Below are 14,719 nucleotides of genomic sequence, written 5' to 3' on the forward strand. Positions count from 1 at the left end.
TTGTTGGTTACATGTTGAGTCTGCTGGTTCCCTGTTGAGTCTGCTGGCGTGCACTGGTGCCAGGTGGCTGCCTTTGGTTTATTACCTATTCCTATAATACACAAACCTGCTGATAGGCAGTCACTTACTGCAGGTTAGAGGAGCACTACTTACCTAACCTAAACCAGAGTGCAAGTCACGGCAGACCGTACAGGTCAGTTAGGACCCCTTATACTGCAGTAAAAAGAAGTGTTTTGAATACAGATTTCCTCTTTTGTAAACACTTCTCATTGTGTTGGAAAAAGACAGTGCAGTGTTCAGTTTTCGTCTGTAAATGTCCCTCATAGTATAATAAATAGCAAAGCACTGCACACAGATTTCCTCCTGTTACGGCCCCTCATAGTACAGATAAAAGCAGTGCAGTGTTTACACAAACTCTCTGTAAAGGCCCCTCCTGTTGTAGTAAACAGCAGTGCAGTGTGTACAGAATTACTCCTCTGTAAAACAATCCTCATTCTGTTGTAAAATAGATTTCCTGCTGTAGATGTAAGCACTGCTACTATGGCAGTTAGAAAATAATGCAGGGCACAGATTTCTTCTTCTGTAAACGCCCCTTGTAAGGTAGTAAATAACAACGCAATGCGCACAGATCATGAATTCTGAAAGCCCATGCAATGGAACGCAAGAGAGACGCAACTCTTAAATTATATTTTTCAAGCCACGCAAGGCCACCTTGCATGGCCCTGCGCGTCCCATGCAATGGAACGCAAGAGAGACGCAACTCTTAAATTATATTTTTCAAGCCACGCAAGGCCACCTTGCATGGCCCTGCGTGGCCCATGCAATGGAACGCAAGAGAGACGCAACTCTTAAGTTATATTCATCAAGCCACGCAAGGCCACCTTGCATGGCCCTACGCGGCCCATGCAATGGAACGCAAGAGAGACGCAACTCTTAAGTTATATTCATCAAGCCATGCAAGGCCACCTTGCATGGCCCTGTGTGGCCCTCGCAATGGAACGCAAGAGACACGCAACTCTTAAGTTATATTTATCAAGCCACGCAAGGCCACCTTGCATGGCCCTGCGCGGCCCATGCAATGGAACGCAAGAGAGACGCAACTCTTAAGTTATATTCATCAAGCCATGCAAGGCCACCTTGCATGGCCCTGTGTGGCCCTCGCAATGGAACGCAAGAGACACGCAACTCTTAAGTTATATTTATCAAGCCACGCAAGGCCACCTTGCATGGCCCTGCGTGGCCCATGCAATGGAACGCAAGAGAGACACAACTCTTAAGTTATATTTATCAAGCCACGCAAGCCCACCTTGCATGGCCCTGCGCGGCCCATGCAATGGAACGCAAGAGAGACGCAACTCTTAAGTTATATTTATCAAGCCACGCAAGGCCACCTTGCATGGCCCTGCGCGGCCCATGCAATGGAACGCAAGAGAGACGCAACTCTTAAGTTATATTTATCAAGCCACGCAAGGCCACCTTGCATGGCCCTGCGCGGCCCATGCAATGGAACGCAAGAGAGACGCAACTCTTAAGTTAGATTTATCAAGCCACGCAAGGCCACCTTGGATGGCCCTGCGCGGCCCATGCAATGGAACGCAAGAGAGACGCAACGCTTAAGTTATATTTATCAAGCCATGCAAGCCCACCTTGCATGGCCCTGCGCGGCCCATGCAATGGATTGCAAGAGAGACGCAACTCTTAAGTTATAATCATCAAGCCACGCAAGGCCACCTTGCATGGCCCTGTGCGGCCCATGCAATGGAACCCAAGAGAGACGCAACTCTTAAGTTATATTTATCAAGCCACGCAAGGCCACCTTGCATGGCCCTGCGCGGCCCATGCAATGGAACGCAAGAGAGACGCAACTCTTAAGTTAGATTCATTAAGCCACGCAAGGCCACCTTGCATGGCCCTGCACGGCCCATGTAATGGAACGCAAGAGAGACGCAACTCTTAAGTTATATTTATCAAGCCACGCAAGGCCACCTTGCATGGCCCTGCGCGGCCCATGCAATGGAACGCAAGAGAGACACAACTCTTCAGTTATATTTATCAAGCCACGCAAGGCCACCTTGCATGGCCCTGCGCGGCCTATGCAATGGAACGCAAGAGAGACGCAACTCTTCAGTTATATTTATCAAGCCACGCAAGGCCACCTTGCATGGCCCTGCGCGGCCCATGCAATGGAAAGCAAGAGAGATGCAACTCTTAAGTTATATTTATCAAGCCATGCAAGGCCACCTTGCATGGCCCTGCGCGGCCCATGCAATGGAACGCAAGAGAGAGATGCAACTCTTAAGTTATATTCATCAAGCCACGCAAGGCCTCCTTGCATGGCCCTGCGCGGCCCATGCAATGGAACGCAAGAGAGACGCAACTCTTAAGTTAGATTTATCAAGCCACGCAAGGCCACCTTGGATGGCCCTGCGCGGCCCATGCAATGGAACGCAAGAGAGACGCAACGCTTAAGTTATATGTATCAAGCCATGCAAGCCCACCTTGCATGGCCCTGCGCGGCCCATGCAATGGAACGCAAGAGAGACGCAACTCTTAAGTTATATTCATCAAGCCACGCAAGGCCACCTTGCATGGCCCTGTGCGGCCCATGCAATGGAACCCAAGAGAGACGCAACTCTTAAGTTATATTTATCAAGCCACGCAAGGCCACCTTGCATGGCCCTGCGCGGACCATGCAATGGAACGCAAGAGAGACGCAACTCTTAAGTTAGATTCATTAAGCCACGCAAGGCCACCTTGCATGGCCCTGCACGGCCCATGCAATGGAACGCAAGAGAGACGCAACTCTTAAGTTATATTTATCAAGCCACGCAAGGCCACCTTGCATGGCCCTGCGCGGCCCATGCAATGGAACGCAAGAGAGACGCAACTCTTCAGTTATATTTATCAAGCCACGCAAGGCCACCTTGCATGGCCCTGCGCGGCCTATGCAATGGAACGCAAGAGAGACGCAACTCTTCAGTTATATTTATCAAGCCATGCAAGGCCACCTTGCATGGCCCTGCGCGGCCCATGCAATGGAACGCAAGAGAGACGCAACTCTTCAGTTATATTTATCAAGCCACGCAAGGCCACCTTGCATGGCCCTGCGCGGCCCATGCAATGGAACGCAAGAGAGACGCAACTCTTCAGTTATATTTAGCAAGCCACGCAAGGCCACCTTGCATGGCCCTGCGCGGCCCATGCAATGGAATGCAAGAGAGACGCAACTCTTCAGTTATATGTATCAAGCCACGCAAGGCCACCTTGCATGGCCCTGCGCGGCCCACGCAATGGAACGCAAGAGAGACGCAACTCTTAAGTTAGATTTATCAAGCCACGCATGGCCACCTTGCATGGCCCTGCGCGGCCCATGCATTGGAACGCAAGAGAGACGCAACTCTTAAGTTATATTTATCAAGCCACGCAAGGCCACCTTGCATGGCCCTGCGCGGCCCATGCAATGGAATGCAAGAGAGACGCAACTCTTAAGTTTTATTCATCAAGCCACGCAAGGCCACCTTGCATGGCCCTGCGCGGCCCATGCAATGGAACAAAAGAGGGACGCAACTCTTAAGTTATATGTATCAAGCCACGCCAGGCCGCCTTGCATGGCCCTGCGCGGCCCATGCAATGGAACGCAAGAGAGACGCAACTCTTAAGTTATATTTATCAAGCCACGCAAGGCTGCCTTACATGGCACTGCGTTGCCCATGCAATGGAATGCAAGAGAGACGCAACTCTTAAGTTATATTTATCAAGCCACGCCAGGCCACCTTGCATGGCCCTGCGCGGCCCATGCAATGGAATGCAAGAGAGACGCAACTCTTAAGTTAGATTAATCAAGCCACGCAAGCCCACCTTGCATGGCCCTGCGCGGCCCATGCAATGGAACGCAAGAGAGACGCAACTCTTAAGTTATATTTATCAAGCCACGCAAGGCCACCTTGCATGGCCCTGCGCGGCCCATGCAATGGAACGCAAGAGAGACGCAACTCTTAAGTTATATTTATCAAGCCACGCAAGGCCACCTTGCATGGCCCTGCGCGGCCCATGCAATGGAACGCAAGAGAGACGCAACTCTTAAGTTAGATTTATCAAGCCACGCAAGGCCACCTTGGATGGCCCTGCGCGGCCCATGCAATGGAACGCAAGAGAGACGCAACGCTTAAGTTATATTTATCAAGCCATGCAAGCCCACCTTGCATGGCCCTGCGCGGCCCATGCAATGGATTGCAAGAGAGACGCAACTCTTAAGTTATAATCATCAAGCCACGCAAGGCCACCTTGCATGGCCCTGTGCGGCCCATGCAATGGAACCCAAGAGAGACGCAACTCTTAAGTTATATTTATCAAGCCACGCAAGGCCACCTTGCATGGCCCTGCGCGGCCCATGCAATGGAACGCAAGAGAGACGCAACTCTTAAGTTAGATTCATTAAGCCACGCAAGGCCACCTTGCATGGCCCTGCACGGCCCATGTAATGGAACGCAAGAGAGACGCAACTCTTAAGTTATATTTATCAAGCCACGCAAGGCCACCTTGCATGGCCCTGCGCGGCCCATGCAATGGAACGCAAGAGAGACACAACTCTTCAGTTATATTTATCAAGCCACGCAAGGCCACCTTGCATGGCCCTGCGCGGCCTATGCAATGGAACGCAAGAGAGACGCAACTCTTCAGTTATATTTATCAAGCCACGCAAGGCCACCTTGCATGGCCCTGCGCGGCCCATGCAATGGAAAGCAAGAGAGATGCAACTCTTAAGTTATATTTATCAAGCCATGCAAGGCCACCTTGCATGGCCCTGCGCGGCCCATGCAATGGAACGCAAGAGAGAGATGCAACTCTTAAGTTATATTCATCAAGCCACGCAAGGCCTCCTTGCATGGCCCTGCGCGGCCCATGCAATGGAACGCAAGAGAGACGCAACTCTTAAGTTAGATTTATCAAGCCACGCAAGGCCACCTTGGATGGCCCTGCGCGGCCCATGCAATGGAACGCAAGAGAGACGCAACGCTTAAGTTATATGTATCAAGCCATGCAAGCCCACCTTGCATGGCCCTGCGCGGCCCATGCAATGGAACGCAAGAGAGACGCAACTCTTAAGTTATATTCATCAAGCCACGCAAGGCCACCTTGCATGGCCCTGTGCGGCCCATGCAATGGAACCCAAGAGAGACGCAACTCTTAAGTTATATTTATCAAGCCACGCAAGGCCACCTTGCATGGCCCTGCGCGGACCATGCAATGGAACGCAAGAGAGACGCAACTCTTAAGTTAGATTCATTAAGCCACGCAAGGCCACCTTGCATGGCCCTGCACGGCCCATGCAATGGAACGCAAGAGAGACGCAACTCTTAAGTTATATTTATCAAGCCACGCAAGGCCACCTTGCATGGCCCTGCGCGGCCCATGCAATGGAACGCAAGAGAGACGCAACTCTTCAGTTATATTTATCAAGCCACGCAAGGCCACCTTGCATGGCCCTGCGCGGCCTATGCAATGGAACGCAAGAGAGACGCAACTCTTCAGTTATATTTATCAAGCCATGCAAGGCCACCTTGCATGGCCCTGCGCGGCCCATGCAATGGAACGCAAGAGAGACGCAACTCTTCAGTTATATTTATCAAGCCACGCAAGGCCACCTTGCATGGCCCTGCGCGGCCCATGCAATGGAACGCAAGAGAGACGCAACTCTTCAGTTATATTTAGCAAGCCACGCAAGGCCACCTTGCATGGCCCTGCGCGGCCCATGCAATGGAATGCAAGAGAGACGCAACTCTTCAGTTATATGTATCAAGCCACGCAAGGCCACCTTGCATGGCCCTGCGCGGCCCACGCAATGGAACGCAAGAGAGACGCAACTCTTAAGTTAGATTTATCAAGCCACGCATGGCCACCTTGCATGGCCCTGCGCGGCCCATGCATTGGAACGCAAGAGAGACGCAACTCTTAAGTTATATTTATCAAGCCACGCAAGGCCACCTTGCATGGCCCTGCGCGGCCCATGCAATGGAATGCAAGAGAGACGCAACTCTTAAGTTTTATTCATCAAGCCACGCAAGGCCACCTTGCATGGCCCTGCGCGGCCCATGCAATGGAACAAAAGAGGGACGCAACTCTTAAGTTATATGTATCAAGCCACGCCAGGCCGCCTTGCATGGCCCTGCGCGGCCCATGCAATGGAACGCAAGAGAGACGCAACTCTTAAGTTATATTTATCAAGCCACGCAAGGCTGCCTTACATGGCACTGCGTTGCCCATGCAATGGAATGCAAGAGAGACGCAACTCTTAAGTTATATTTATCAAGCCACGCCAGGCCACCTTGCATGGCCCTGCGCGGCCCATGCAATGGAATGCAAGAGAGACGCAACTCTTAAGTTAGATTAATCAAGCCACGCAAGGCCACCTTGCATGGCCCTGCGCGGCTTGATAAATCTAGAGTAACACCACGCAGCGTAAATCACGGCGCTGCGTTACTCTTCCCCAGAGAGGTGTTCCGTTCCATGGGGGGCTTGGCTGTTCCCACACATCCACCCATGGATTTTGGCGCATTCCTGCATTTAGCAACACTGGTAGACTTGAGAGTGCGTCAAAATGCTAAGTCTCCCAGGTGCGGCAGAGCAAAGACAGGACTGCGCTGTAGAGTGTTAAATACAGCACATTCCTGACCTTTCCCTATCACGCAGCACAGCTAGGTGACTTGCTGAGCTGCGCTGCGTGCCCCTAAGTGTAGTAGAAGGAAGTGCAGTATAAACGTATGTTTCCCAGTGAAGAGTGAAGAGCAGTGCACCGTGCCCAGAGTTTCTCTTTTTTAAACGCCCCTCGAACTGTAGTAAAAAGTGAATCTAACAGAAGACCACAGATGGGCTCTAAACACCGTGCACAGAATAGTCAAAGGCAGAGCACAAATTTCTCACAAAGTAGCACTCAGCAGTTCCGTTTTCACAGACATCCACTTCGGTCAAAGTGCAGTAAAAAGCAGAGCAATGTGTACAGATTTCTCACAGTGCAGGGTGCACAGACTATTCATAGTGCAGTACGATGCATGGCTGCATGCGCAGATCGCTAATAGTGTAAATAGCCATGCAGCATGCACTGATTCCACACAGTGCAGTACGACGCAGGGCTGTGTGCACAGATTTCTCATAGTGCAGTAAAAAGTAGTACAGTGTGATAGGTTTCTCACAGTGGAGTATGATGCAGTGCAGTGTGCACAGGTTTCTTATAGTGCAGTAAGATGCAGGGCATTGTGCACAGATTTCTCATAGTGCAGTAAGATGCAGTGCAGTGTGATAGGTTTCTCACAGCGGAGTATGATGCAGTGCAGTGTGCACAGGTTTCTCATAGTGCAGTAAGATGCAGTGCAGTGTGACAGGTTTCTCATAGTGCAGTAAGATGCAGTGCAGTGTGACAGGTTTCTCATAGTGCAGTAAGATGCAGTGCAGTGTGACAGGTTTCTTATAGTGCGGGAAGATGCAGGGCAGTGTGCACATATTTCTCATAGTGGAGTATGATGCAGTGCAGTGTGACAGGTTTCTCATAATGCAGTAAGATGCAGTGCAGTGTGACAGGTTTCTTATAGTGCAGTACGATGCAGGGCAGTGTGCACAGATTTCTCATAGTGGAGTATGATGCAGTGCATCCCCTGCTTCCGTACTTGGCCAAGGTACTGGAAGCGCACGTCACCTCTCACCTCTCATTATTCATTGAACAGTCAGGTGTGTTACATCCTTCACAGGCCGGTTTTCGACCAGCCCATTCAACCGAGTCAGTTATCGTAGCGGTCTTGGACTCCCTACGCCTCAGTGCTGACTTGGGAATACCTCAAGCGCTGGTCCTGCTAGACTTGTCGGCCGCGTTTGACACGGTCGACCACAACATCCTTCTCGACCGTGTCAGATCGGTGGGCATCTGCGGCCGTGCCCTTGACTGGCTCAGATCATTTCTCTGTGACCGCACTCAAGCGGTCGGACTCCCCCCTTTCTCCTCCCACAAACTCCACACTACCTGTGGAGTTCCCCAGGGCTCTTCCCTTTCACCGTTATTGTTCAACATTTATATGCTTCCTCTGCTTCAGTCCCTTCACTCATTCAAAGTCACTACCTTCAACTACGCAGATGATCTGCAGCTCACTTTCACAATTGATAACTCCCCTGATTCAATCCACCAATTTCAAAATACCATGCTCCACATTTGCCAGTGGATGGATGTGAATCAACTCAAGCTGAATCCGGGAAAAACGGAACTGGTCTTGTTCGGCGATAGTCACCGTTTCTGGGGCCCACAATACTGGCCATCTAAGCTGGGGTCCCCACCTGTGCCGTCTAGATCAGTCAAAATCCTGGGGGTAGTTATTGACGACGAGCTTTCCTTAAAACCTCAGGTTAATTCCGTTGTGTCCACCTGCTTCTTCCAATTACGGAAAATATAGAAGATCAGTTGGATGCTCACTCGATCTGCTCTGACGCAGGTTGTAAGAGCATTAGTGTTGTCTCATTTAGACTACGCTAATGCCATCTACCTCGGTCTGCCTGTCACCCTCAGCAAACGTTTACAGTTGGCACAAAACCAGGCAGCGAGACTGATATATCACCATCCTCGATGGCAGTCCGCCAGACCGCTTTTGAGGCAACTTCACTGGCTGGATTCAACATCGCGCCAGTTTCAAATCGGCCTGCATGATTTTCAAGTCCCTTCACAATTCCGGCCCACAGTTCATTCAAAAACTTCTTCTTAGGTACACCCCCTCTCGCAGCCTTCGCTCTGCTTCCCAAATTCTCCTGACTGTCCCCCGCTACAAGCTGTTGCGCAAGGGAGGCCGTAGGTTTGCCACCCTTGCTCCCAAGCTATGGAACTCTCTCCCTCTAGAGCTTCGTTCATGCACCGCTCTTCTTCCATTTAGGAAGCTCTTAAAAACATGGCTGTTCACCCAGGTTGCGGCCTAGTGCTTATGGCCTCTTGTAAGTCAGTTCCCCTGTTGGTCAGCGCCATGAAACCTTTGGGTGTGCGAGCGCTCTATAAAATTTTGATAAGATAAGATAAGATAAGATAAGATAAGATAAGATAAGTGCAGTGTGACAGGTTTCTCATAGTGCAGTAAGATGCAGTGCAGTGTGACAGGTTTCTCATAGTGCAGTAAGATGCAGTGCAGTGTGCATAAATTCACCCTTAAACACACATAATGACCACAAAAGTCCCCAGGGCTGGCAGGAAAGCCCCTTCACCGCCCAGAGGTCCCCAGGTAGAAGACCCCAGCTCAGTCCACCTCCTTGTCGTGGTTTCTCATAGTGCGGTAAGACTAAGAGCAGTGACACCATTCCTTATAGTGCAGCAAGGTGCAGTGGTGTGTGCAAAGATTTCACACAGTGCAGTTAGATGCAGTGCAGTGCACTGACATAGACTTGTCATAGTGCACTAAGATGCAGTGCACTGCACAGACTCCTCATGATGCAGTCAGATGCAGTGCAGTGTGTACGGATTTCTCATAGTGCAGTAAATAACATTGCAGTTCTACGGATTCCTCATAGTGCTGTAAGATGCACTGCAGCGTGCACAGAATCCTCATAGTGCTGTAAGGTGCACTGTGGTTTGCACAGATTCCACATAGTGCAGTAAGAGGAGGTGAACCATTCGCAGGTTTCTCAGAGTGTCCTACATCACACTGCAGTGTGAATAGATTTCTCATAGAGGAATACGACGCAGCACAGTGCGCACAGATTTCTCATAGAACACTAAACTGCAGTGCAGTGTGCATAGATTATTCCTTGCAGTACAATGCAGTGCAGTGTGCACAGATTTCTCTCAGTGCAGTGGCACATACTTCTCATAGTGCTGTAAGATGCAGTACAATGTGCACAGTTTCCTCATAGTGCTGTAAGATGCACTGCAGTGCGCACAGATTCCTCATAGTGCAGTAAAAAGCAGTACAGTGTGACAGGTTTCTCATAGAGTAGTAATATGCAGTGCAATGCGCACAGATTTCTCATAGAACACTAAACTGCAGTGCAGTGTGCACAGATTTCTCACAGTGCAGTGGCACATCATTCTCATAGTGCTGTAAGATGCAGTACAATGTGCACAGGTTTCTCACAGTGTAGTAAGATGCAGTGCAGTGTGCATAGAATCCTCACAGTTCAGTAAGAAACAATGCAGTGAGCATAGATAATTCATAGTGCAGTAAGATGCAGTGCAGCATGTACAGACTGGTGAGAGTGCAGTATATACAGTGAAGCATACAGAGATTTCTCACAGTGTTGTATGATGCAGGGCTGCGTGGACAGATTTATCGCATTGCAGTAAGATGCAGTGTAGAGTGTAAATATTCTTCACAGTGTTTTAAAGATGCAGTGCAGTAGCACATATTCCTCATGCAGTAAAATGCAGTGCAGCATGCAGTAATTTCCATCGTTCAGTGAGATGCTGTGCAGATATTACTCATAGTGCAGTCAGTTGCAGTGCAGTGTGTACAGATTCCTCACAGTGCAGTAAGATGCAGTGCACAGACCTCTCATAGTGCAGTGACATGCATTGCAGCGTGCGCATATTATTGATAAAGCAGTAGGATGCAGTGCAGTGCACAGATCCCCTCTTTAACACACATGATGCCAATAAACAACCCCTAGGGCGGAAGGAAAGCGCCCCAGGGCCCACGGATAGAAGAGCCCAGCTCAGCCCCAGGGGCCCCCAGATAGAAGAGCCCAGCTCAGCCCCAGGGGCCACCAGATAGAAGAGCCCAGCTCAACCCCAGGGCCCCGGATAGAAGAGCCCAGCTCAGCCCCAAGGGCCCCCGGATAGAAGAGCCCAGCTCAGCCCCAAGGGCCCCCGGATAGAAGAGCCTAGCTCAGCCCCAGAGGCCACAGGGCCCCGGATAGAAGAGCCCAGCTCAGCCCAAGGGGCCCCAGGATAGAAGAGCCCAGCTCAGCCCCAGAGGCCCCAGAGTTCCCAGGATAGAAGAGCCCAGCTCAGCCCCAGGGGCCCCCGGATAAAAGAGCCCAGCTCAGCCCCAGGGGCCCCAGATAGAAGAGCCCAGCTCAGCCCTAGGTTCCCCCGGATAGAAGAGCCCTGCTCAGCCCCAGAGGTCCCCAGATAGAAGAGCCCAGCTCAGCCCCAGGGCCCCTGCATAGTTGAGGCCAGCTCAGCCCCAGGGCCCCCGGATAGAAGAGCCCAGCTCCTGCAGAGATTCCCTCCAAGATTATTCAGTCTATTTCTTCAAACACAGCAGAAGGTGCTGACAATCTCCTACCTGAGCAGAGACCTGTGTGGACGTGTCCAGCCTCTCTTCTCCGCCTGGGGGGCAGATCTGGGGTCTGAGGGGGGTCTGTAGATGAAGGTAACTGCCATCCAGACAGGGCTCCTTCCTCCTCTGCAACAGGCTGGACACACACAAAGAGAGGCCTGAAGTGATGTCACCACCGCTGCTGGTGCTGTCTCTGCCGCCACTGACCCAGAAGAGGAAACCCTTCTCCCTTTCAACCAATGTGCAGCTCAGTGTTTCCTCAGCAGTTGAGGAGCGCCCTCTAGTAGCCGCTGGCGGAACCTCCGCCTCCAGTCTTTAAGAGTGAATTGGAAATGACCGCCTGAATTTCATTAAATACATGAAAATTTAAGAAAACTGCTAGAATTAAACTAGTTAACGTTTTTCTGTTTCTCTATTTTTCTGTTTCTGTCGGTAATTCTTTATATAAGATAGGGCTGTGTATCAATCAAATCGGATAGAAGAGCCCAGCTCAGCCCCAGGGGCCCCCGGATAGAAGAGCCCAGCTCAGCCCCAGGGGCCCCCAGACAGAAGAGCCCAGCTCAACCCCAGGGCCCCGGATAGAAGAGCCCAGCTCAGCCCCAAGGGCCCCCGGATAGAAGAGCCCAGCTCAGCCCCAGAGGCCCCAGGGTCCCGGATAGAAGAGCCCAGCTCAGCCCAAGGGACCCCGGGATAGAAGAGCCCAGCTCAGCCCCAGAGGCCCCAGAGTTCCCAGGATAGAAGAGTCCAGCTCAGCCACAGGGGCCCCCGGATAGAAGGGCCCAGCTCAGCCACAGGGGCCCCAGGATAGAAGAGCACAGCTCAGCCCCAGTGGCCCCGGTTAGAAGAGCCCAGCTCAGCACTAGGCCCCCGTATAGAAGAGCCCAGCTCAGCCCCAGAGGCCCCCAGATAGAAGGGCCCAGCTCAGCCACAGGGGCCCCTGGATAGAAGAGCACAGCTCAGCCCCAGGGGCCCCTGATAGAAGAGCCCAGCTCAGCACCAGGGGCCAAAGATTGAAGAGCCCAGCTCAGCCCCAGGGCCCCCGGATAGAGGAGCCCAGCTCGAACCCAAGGGCCCGGATAGAAGAGCCCAACTCAGCCGCATGGCCCCCGGATAGAAGAGCCCAGCTCAGCCCCAGGGCCCCCGGATAGAAGAGCACAGCTCAGCCCCAGGGGCCCCTGGATAGAAGAGCCCAGCTCAGCCTCAGAGGCCCAGGATAGAAGAGCCCAGCTCGAACCCAAGGGCCTGGATAGAAGAGCCCAACTCAGCCGCATGGCCCCCGGATAGAAGAGCCCAGCTCAGCCCCAGGGCCCCCGGATAGAAGAGCCCAGCTCAGCCCAAGGGGCCCCGGGATAGAAGAGCCCAGCTCAGCCCCAGAGGCCCCAGAGTTCCCAGGATAGAAGAGCCCTGCTCAGCCCCAGAGGCCCCCGGATAGAAGAGCCCAGCTCAGCCCCAGGGGCCCCAGGATAGAATAGCCCAGCTCAGACCCAAAGGCCCCCAGATAGAAGAGCCCAGCTCAGGCCCCGCGGCCCCCAGATAAAAAAAGCCCAGCTTAGCCCCAGGGGCCCCCGGATAGAAGAGCCCAGTTCAGACCCAGGGGCCCCCAGATAGAAGAGCCCAGCTCAGCCCTAGGCCCCCGTATAGAAGAGCCCAGCTCAGCCCCAGAGGCCCCCAGATAGAAGGGCCCAGCTCAGCCACAGGGGCCCCTGGATAGAAGAGCACAGCTCAGCCCCAGGGGCCCCTGATAGAAGAGCCCAGCTCAGCACCAGGGGCCCCAGATAGAAGAGCCCAGCTCAGCCCCAGGGCCCCCGGATAGAAGAGCCCAGCTCGGACCCAGGGGCCCGGATAGAAGAGCCCAACTCAGCCGCATGGCCCCCAGATAGAAGAGCCCAGCTCAGCCCCAGGGACCCCGGATAGAAGAGCCAAGCTTAGCCCCAGGGGCCCCTGGATAGAATAGCCCAGCTCAGCCCCAGAGGCCCAGGATAGAAGAGCCCAGCTGAGTCCCAGGAGCCCTCGGATAGAAGAGCCCAGCTCAGCCCCAAGGGCCCCTGGATAGAAGAGCCCAGCTCAGCCCCAGGGGCCCCCCGGATAGAAGAGCCCTGCTCAGCCCCAGAGGCCCCCGGATAGAAGAGCCCAGCTCAGCCCCAGGGGCCCCAGGATAGAATAGCCCAGCTCAGCCCCAGGGGCCCCTGGATAGAAGAGCCCAGCTCAGCCCCAGAGGCCCAGGATAGAAGAGCCCAGCTGAGCCCCAGGAGCCCTCGGATAGAAGAGCCCAGCTCAGCCCCAAGGGCCCCTGGATAGAAGAGCCCAGCTCAGCCCCAGGGGCCCCAGATAGAAGAGCCGAGCTCAGCCCCAGGGGCTCCCCGGATAGAAGAGACCTGCTCAGCCCCAGAGGCCCCCGGATAGAAGAGCCCAGCTCAGCCACAGGGGCCCCAGGATAGAATAGCCCAGCTCAGACCCAGGGGCCCCCTGATAGAAGAGCACAGCTCAGCCCCAGGGGTCCCCGGAAAAAAGAGCCCAGCTCAGCCCCAGGGGCCCCCAGATAGAAGAGCCCAGATCAGCCCCAGGGGCCAAGGTAGAAGAGGCCAGCTCAGCCGCAGAGTCCCAGGATAGAAGAGCCCAGCTCAGCCCCAGGGGCCCCAGATAGAAGAGCCCAGCTCAGCCCCCGGGGGCCCCGGATAGAAGAGCCCTGCTCAGCCCCAAGGGCCCCCAGTTAGAAGAGCCCAGCTCAACCCCAGGGGCCCCAGGATAGAAGAGCCCAGCTCAGACCCAGAGGCCCAAGATAAAAGAGTCCAGCTCAGCCCCAGGGGCCCCCGGATAAAAGATCCCAGCTCAGCCCCAGGGGCCCCCGGATAGAAGAGCCCAGCTCAAACCCAGGGGCCCCAAGATAGAAGAGCACAGCTCAGCCCCAGTGTGGAAATTAGAAAAATGAATGTACATAAGCGGCGTTCATTTGCCTTTTTCCATTCCCCTCCCTGTAGGCACCATGAATACCGTGAAATATTGACTGCATCATTCCGCCAACAAAGTCTCATGCCCGCATGTACCTGATAGCCATTTTAGGCACCATGGCCTCTTTGCCCGCTCATTGAAATCCCCGGCTTCCCTCCTGCGCACATTTGAACACCCCCCCCCCCACTCTCATGTGCATAGACCATAAAACCCTCTCCCTCTGCGCGACCCTGCTCTGAAAAATAACCCTCCGGCTTGACCCACGCACCCCCATTTTCCTCTCGAAGAAGCATCCTTCGCCTCAGCTGACATAACCCCCCCAGCTGTATCTGACTGCCCCCGTTCTCTCATGTACGGGTCATGAGACCACTCTCCCTGTGACTCTGTCCCTTTGCGCACCCTGGCTCCCCCCTCCTCCCTCACATGGGCAAGTCATAAACCTTCTTCTTCTGCAAGACTCTGTCCTTGGGAGTCACGCTCGCGCCTGACCAAACACCTCCTTTCCTATCATGAATAACCCCTCTGTTGGT

At 53.4% G+C, this 14,719-nt stretch overlaps 1 protein-coding gene across 1 annotated transcript in view; it reads right to left on the minus strand.

Annotated features, from left to right (window-relative positions):
• LOC147737608 (uncharacterized) overlaps nucleotides 1-11,360 on the minus strand; it is a 251,137-nt gene extending 239,777 nt beyond the window's left edge. Inside the window, 1 exon segment of the mRNA XM_086938979.1 lies at nucleotides 11,247-11,360. The gene's annotated coding sequence lies outside the window, so the exon portion shown is untranslated.
• Between the last annotated feature and the right edge of the window lie 3,359 nt (nucleotides 11,361-14,719).

The sequence above is a fragment of the Lissotriton vulgaris genome, chromosome 1_1 (assembly GCF_964263255.1).
Source record: "Lissotriton vulgaris chromosome 1_1, aLisVul1.2, whole genome shotgun sequence".
NCBI lineage: Eukaryota > Metazoa > Chordata > Amphibia > Caudata > Salamandridae > Lissotriton > Lissotriton vulgaris.